We start from the raw sequence: 7508 nt of genomic DNA on the forward strand, positions 1-7508 counted from the left end.
CACCCACTATCGGCAACATTTCTATCACTACCTGTGATAATTGCCATTTCCAATTGTGATTTTCACTTGATCGAACTATCCGATAATAATACAGAAAGCTGAATTTATCGTGCGATAAGTAGTATACATCCGCTACTTTATATCTTTAACTTTATCTCGATATGTGTGTGTGTGTTTATCGATTTGATGTTAGTGCGTAAACAGATGTTATTTGAAACGATTGATGTGACATTAACAGAGCATATTAATTTAATTGTGCAATACTAAATATAACAAAATATTGTAATTTATTTTGAAATTGTTAATTTTGAAATTATTAATTTCGTGCCTTATTATTTGCTAGAAAACAATTATTCAACTTGTACATTAATAAATAAGGATACTTAATTACGAAATTATGGAATAAAAAATGTTGACAATGGAGATAATAAAAGCTAATATTGTACACCTACAAGATCGCGACGGTTATTTCGTTATTGAAGTTTCAGTAGGTTCTTTTTGTAGTTCTAATGCCAAAGAAAAGAAAAAGAATTATTTAAATAAAATTAAAATGTTGGTTCACATATTGAAAAGCAGGAAAAATAAAAGATTTATCTCATTTCATGTATAAATATTTTCATATTCACACAAGTATAATCGAAATTTCGAAAACATTGAGAATTACAAAACATCGCGATTAGCGTCTTTTGATAGAAGGCTCTTCTAGCGCAAGATATCCGGATATAATTTTTCGTGTTGAACGCACGAAAACGTCGGGAAAAGGGGAACGAAAGGATTTCAGACTACTGAAGAAGAATTCGAAGAAGTTTACACACTTTCAGCAAACGCGAGTCACCCTCTTCTTCTACAACAAGCGGTCGCGTGCGCGAGATCCTTCTCTTGAAAGGGTTCCTCACGGTGCAAAGCCGAGAATCCCCGATATAAATGTCAAGTTCGCCTTTCGGCTTTCCACCCCCTCCCTGCTCTCGCGCATTCTCTGCCCCTCTCGCCTTTCGTCACCGAGGGAGAAACTGTCTCTTTTGCTATCCCTCGACGTGACTATATCTCCCCGTTCTATTCCTTTCCTCTCTACCCTCATCCCTCCCTTGTCTCGTATTTTCAGATCTCCTCTTGTCTCTCAACTACCCTCTCCTGTTTTCCTCCGTCCTCCCGCTACCACGAAATTTCAACTCCTCTCGGTCTCTTTCGAGCGCATACCTATATCCATTTCCATCGTTCTAAAGTCGCCCGCTTGATCTTTCTCTCCCTCGTGTTGTTGTCCGTCTCCCTTTGACCTTCCTTCCCTCCTCCTTCCGGGTCCTGCCCATTTCACACCAGTGCGAAACAACAAACGAAGTACAAGAGGAGTAACAGCGCCCCGGCTCGGGCGTAATCGCGCCGATCTTCGCCCAGGAAGTGAGAAGGCAATTTGGGCGAACCGCACACCACCGGCCAAGGGAGGGGAAGGTCCGGCGGATAACGAACGGCCCTACGGGAGGTAATTAACGGTGTTTTCCATCCCCCGGAGTAATGTTCCTCGTTACGACGGTTCCCGCTCGTAGAGCACACAGGACGGTCAGAGAAAGGAGAGAACTTTGTAGCAAGCAAAGGGCAGGCTTTCTTCGATCGCGCGCACGACGAGTCCGACGGCAACGATCGAAACAAACGCATTTTCTTAACGCGAATAATAAAATATTGCTTAATCATGTAAAATAGCGAAATAACCGAGAGCTGACTTCTATTTAGAATAGTCTTTTATCTTATGTATCAGAGCAAATAAATATTATATTTATGTCAATAAAACAAAATCGATCTTTTCTTTAAGGTTTAGAGGCAAGAAGTCGATAAAAAAATACTTTACGATTAAAATAGCTAGATCTGTTATTTGTGTGATTTTAGCATTAATTAAGTTTGAATGAATATAATAAATTTAGGATTAACAGATTGAGTAATGAACAAGAATTAAGGGCTCCAAAAAGCAATTATAGTTTCTCAAGTGTCAGACTTGACGTGAAAGAGTAAGAGAAGTGAACTTTATTTCTCTAAGCTTTATGCATTTTGTTTGCAAGCATGTCTCTCTATAGTATATCTAAAAAATGTCTTGCGATATTAAGATTTTACATGGCTTTTATCATTGCTTTAATACAATCGTAAAAGTATCGCCAACATTACATTACAGAAACGCTGCGGCGCGCCCTTCGTCCTTTTGTCTTCGAATGTACCTTATCTAAAGTATGTCTGAGGATGAATAAAGGTTTATTCGCGCGCAGGGCTCAGTTCCCAACGTTTGATCGCGATGAAAGCAACCGCGGATCTCGAGGGCGTCTTGGATTGTGATGGCGCAAATCGCTCGGCCATTTAGGATTAGTTGTCACATATAACAGAAGACAATACAATACAACATGTTTATCACAAAAATAACAATGAATAAAGAAGTAATTTTAATTTTTATTCCGTACATGAAAAAATTTTATGACATTATTATATATTAAGGAAATCGTGTTGGAAATTGCAGAAAAGACAAAAAAAACACGTATCGGAGATAAATAAATTAAATAAAAAAGTATTTTGTTTCAAAAGTTTTTGATAAATTTATTTATAAGAAATATGTAAGAGGAAAAAATCTATGCATATCTATTATTATATATTATTCTTGTCCATACTTTATTTTGTAATATCAAATTGTAAAAATCGACGAGTTTCTTTTCGGTAAACTAAGGAATTGTCTAAATCTGTTCCTAATTTCGACCGCAACGAGATTAACGTGTCCGTCTGTGTGGAGCAAATTGTCAGCGACACGCAGCTGAAGATTTGCCCGATTTCGTAGACTGCTCATTCTTCCTCGAGCCGAGACGAGGAGGGTTTTCCTGTGGGTGATGTTAGAAGGGGCGGTCACACGAGTAACGTCGTGTGCCGTCTTTACACGTGTACTACTTTACGCGGACGCACGTATACGTGCACGCACACGCGGCCACACGTGACATACTCGTATACGCGCGCACGTATAGCGGCGGGCGACTGCGGCGGAACGCGGCCAGAGAGTTGCCTTGCCGGTAAATAATGCAGGCCGGGGTAATGGCGCTATCTCTGCGCATCTTTTATTAAACGTTCGCTTCGCCATCCTCCCACCCTGTGTACCCCCGCGTGCCCATCGAGCGCCTTCTCCCCGTACCCCGTTGCCAACACCGTTCTACTCTCCGCGTGCCACCCACCTATATCCCGCCCTGAACCTGCACCCCGGCACAGTCGGGTTACTGCCACCCTGACTGCTCTCTTCTTGGCGGATTCGGGATAGGGACGGGGGTTGACCGACCGTGCAATCCGCGCCATACCTCATTGTTTCACGGAGCGAGTTTCATCGAGACCGTCAACGATGTTTCTCTCGGGGACCATGACGTACACCGACATATTCTGGGCCTGCTACGGCTGCTACGCTAAACTTGTTATTCTTCGTTTTTCAATGTCGAGTTATTACAAAAGAGACTGTCATGTATGATTTTTCAGTAAACATCGTGCAAGTTTTTTTAAATAATATATTTATAGCTGCAAAATAATTATACAATATGTCACGATAAAAACCGATCTGGATGAATAAGATGGATCAAGCAAAGCTCAATAGCCTGCAGTTATATTCATTTAATTTTCCACGTGTCTCGAATAAGACAAATTTTCAAATGAAGTTAGCTCTATTTACATAAAAATAAAAATATTAAAGGATTAATTATTTCTACTAAATGTATCTCTTGTTTGTAAAGAGGCCTGTTATTGGGGCGTGTGGAATCTTTTTCAACGCGCGTGAAAGAAATAAAGAGAAATTTTTATAATGTCTCTAGATTTTTAATGTAATAATTTTTCTTCCTTATTTATCACGCACAAATTGTAGTTTTCAATCAGATTGCAAGATTATATTTTTTCACTTTGCGCATAATCGAGCGACGTCGATAACGCGAGCGGAGTTATTAAGCATTCTGGTAAATATTATTTTATATTTTAACCGTCGCATGAATCGTTGAAATTTAATCGCTCGTGGAGACACGAGAAGGTCGGTATCCGATTTGAAGCGCAATCCACTCGAGCGTGGAAGCCCGGAGGGTTGCGCTACCGATTTTCGTGGCGGTGCTGATTTCAATTAGCATTATTATTAGGGCCGCGTCGTCGAGGACAAGGAACGTTGGATGTTGTCGACGTCGTCGTCATCATCGTCGCCGCCGTCCTTGTCGTCCTTCTCGTCCATCCACAAGTTCGTCTGAACGCGCAGGTCTCTCACACGCACAAGCACACACAAATACACGTACATCTACACCTACGGAACCAGGGACCACCCCGAGCGACTGACGCTTTGCTAGGGGGTGTTTGAAAGCGGTGAAATCAATGCCTCTGTTTGCACTGTTGAGGTCGAACCGAATTCCGTTCCTGCCTGCACCTATACACTCGCGCCCGTACACGTCGCACGTGCTCACGAGTACGCGCGCAACTCTCTCGTCTATATACTCTCTGTCAAATAAAGTGGACTAATGTATATGTATGTACATTATTGTCGGTGTATTCGAACGTACGCGACGTTAATTATCATAATCACTTATTGGATTTTGTCTGGATTAGTGTTCCTAAAGAGTCCATGATGTTGACAGCTAATCAAGCAATTGTATGATGATTTTCTGTTTCTTTCCATGTCGCACAGTATCGTAGATATAATGCAAATAACGAACACACACAAGAATTTAGATAATAATTTGCTCTAATTAGTATTGATCTCGTTAACGCTAAAAGTAAATTATCAAAACAGCTAGATAATTAACCGACGCCTTTCATAGATATTTAAACAGGTGTTAATATTCTTCATTTTTTATTAAAAGTTAATCCTTTAAATAAGGTACAATTATCGAAAACTGTAAGAAGATTGCAATTTTGTTAATATATACATTATTTAAAGAGTATTCTAAGCATATTTATTTCTATATATTTTTTAGAGAACTTGAAATCAATTCTTTCTAGCAAAAATGCAATGCATTCTTTATATTTTCTTGTTTATTCGTATTATTAGTATTTAAATAAAATTAAATAAAAATATGATTTAAAAAAGACAGAAAGGACAGCTTAGCTGTATAGCCTCTATTTAGCTATAACAAGCGTGACGCGAAGGCGAACTGATGAGAAACTAACGGCGCGCGAAAAAGCGAATTGGCAAGCTCATAATCGTTGATCTCCCCTGACGCGCGTACGTACGTTGTAACCGTGATACCTAGGACAATCGAGAGACGTTCCAGTGGTGATGGCAGAAAACAGAGTGACAGAGGCTGAACAAGGAAAGAGAGAAGCGCGGACGTGAAAGATAACGGCTCACCGCCGATCGATCGATCCGTCGAGGCTTTTGTTCGTCTACGCGGCCTGCTATCCGATTTAACTACGAATACTTGATGGAAGGAGGCGTATCGAGGCGTTCCGGTAAGAAGCGGCTTTTATCTCCCGGTTAAGCTAAAGTGCATGAAAGCGCCGCGCGAAAGTTGGGGGAGGGAGATCTTGAATATGACGTACGCGCTCGTAAGTATTACATAAAAGAATCAGTGCAAGTATATATATTTTTCTAGAGAGAAATTTGCTTCAGATTATTCAGGAATACAATGATTGTAAAAAGAGGTGAATATTCAAACATTTTGATACTTTAGAAAAAGTATAAAATATAAATGTAACTGTAAAATTTGAAGTTTTTAAGAAAGAGGATGCTGCAAGATATCTTTTAACGTGATTCATTAAAACAATAATCGTGTTAGAATGTTAAAAACAATTGAGTAAGAGAAAATCTGATTCACAAGATGATTTATACTGTAAATGTAACTGACTGAAAATTTACTAAATATCTATCATTGCACGCGAGCGTCAGCAATTCAACATTTAAAAAAATCGAAATTAATCCCATCACGATATTTTCCTCCTTCGCTAGCGATGGGGAGGAAGGAGAAGTATAGAGAAATACCGCAGGGCGTAATGCGCGATTAAACGCTCGTATAAATACGCGTTTATGCGCGTAGAGGGTACGCAGTAGCGAGTCTCGGCGTATTCGCAGACACGGCTGCGACAGCTATTGAACTATTACACGCTTAACTGGAATGGACTGACTGCAGTTGCAGTGGCGTGCCTTGCTGCTCTCGGTGCGTGTGGTGTCACGACCTCAAGCGAGTAATCCCCATACGAATCCGAGAACACAGAGCGGTACAACTCTGTTTAACCCGTCAACGTTCACGCTACGAGAGCGCAGCTCGGCTCAGATTAGAGTTATTTCTCTTCCGCGCGACGATATCGCGCGAATTAACACATCCGATTCACTAAAATATATACTCTCCAGAATAATCCGTAAAATACAAGTCTTCATAGCACGAAGGAATAAAAAGATTTCGTTCTATTATTTTTTAAATCGTTTTTATATACTTTTTGATAGAATTGTAATTCAATCATTACTGAATGTTTCAAAGATTTATTTTTGTCATGTAATTTCGCGATATTCAGCGTATCGAAGCAATCAAACTAAATAGAAGTTGGTAGAGATATTGACACGTTATATATATATATATATATTTGAGATATATTTGAGACTGGAGCGCGCTCCATGAAATATTTTCCATAAATACTTTAGAATAATTACAGCAACAATTAAGAAATTTCTGTAAACTGAACATAGAGCTAATTAATAGCTAGATTAAGATCGATTAAGATAATTTCCGCGACAACGTTCAAGCAGAGAAAATAAATTTGCCAGACGTAGCTACTTAAGAGCATAACGCTTGACGAGCGTAACGAGCGCGGTGTTTATCATTAATTAAATGCTTCTTACGTCGTCTGCGACTGCAGAGGCAAGATGAGGAAAACCGGGGAGAAAGGGGGGGGCGGAAAAGTTCTCTGGAAAAAAAATCTTTTGCGACACGTAGAAACGTATAACGAAGTTACGCCACTGTCGATGTTCGAAACGTTCGGGGAGTGCGAGTGTCGCGCGGGGGTTGGTTATTTCACGGTCCACTCGTTCTACTCACACCCCACAGAGGCGGTGGCGGCGGCACACAGCAGCCCCTTTCCCAAATCCACCCCTAAGAATTAATTCGAGAGAATCGTCCGGCGACCGACCGACAGCCACTCCTACCTTTTCGAGCGCCCTCGGATCATCTCTCCCTTCTCTCGGATCCGTCTTCTTTCCCATCCCCGTCGCTCCTTTCGTATTCCCGTTCGCGTCGATTTAACTTTCTTTTGACTCCTGCTTCGACAACACCGTCGTTTCGACAGAAGATCCGACGAAAGAGTCAAAATAAGAATATAATATAATAGTAAAAAAATGAGTAAGTTTCAAAGTTCGTTCAAATTGCTTTTTTGTTCAAAATTGATCGTTGTTATAAAATATTATTAATTTATTATGTTAAGCTTCTCTTTACCAAACCAGAATAAACGTGAGAAATTATTTTGACTAATGCCCTTTTTTTAAATTTATAATTTATATCAATAATGAAAAAGTGTATACATCCATGTTTTTTTCGCAGCTTACA

Source organism: Temnothorax americanus, unplaced genomic scaffold (genome assembly GCF_048541705.1).
Source record: "Temnothorax americanus isolate GAGA-0224 unplaced genomic scaffold, ASM4854170v1 Scaffold4, whole genome shotgun sequence".
NCBI lineage: Eukaryota > Metazoa > Arthropoda > Insecta > Hymenoptera > Formicidae > Temnothorax > Temnothorax americanus.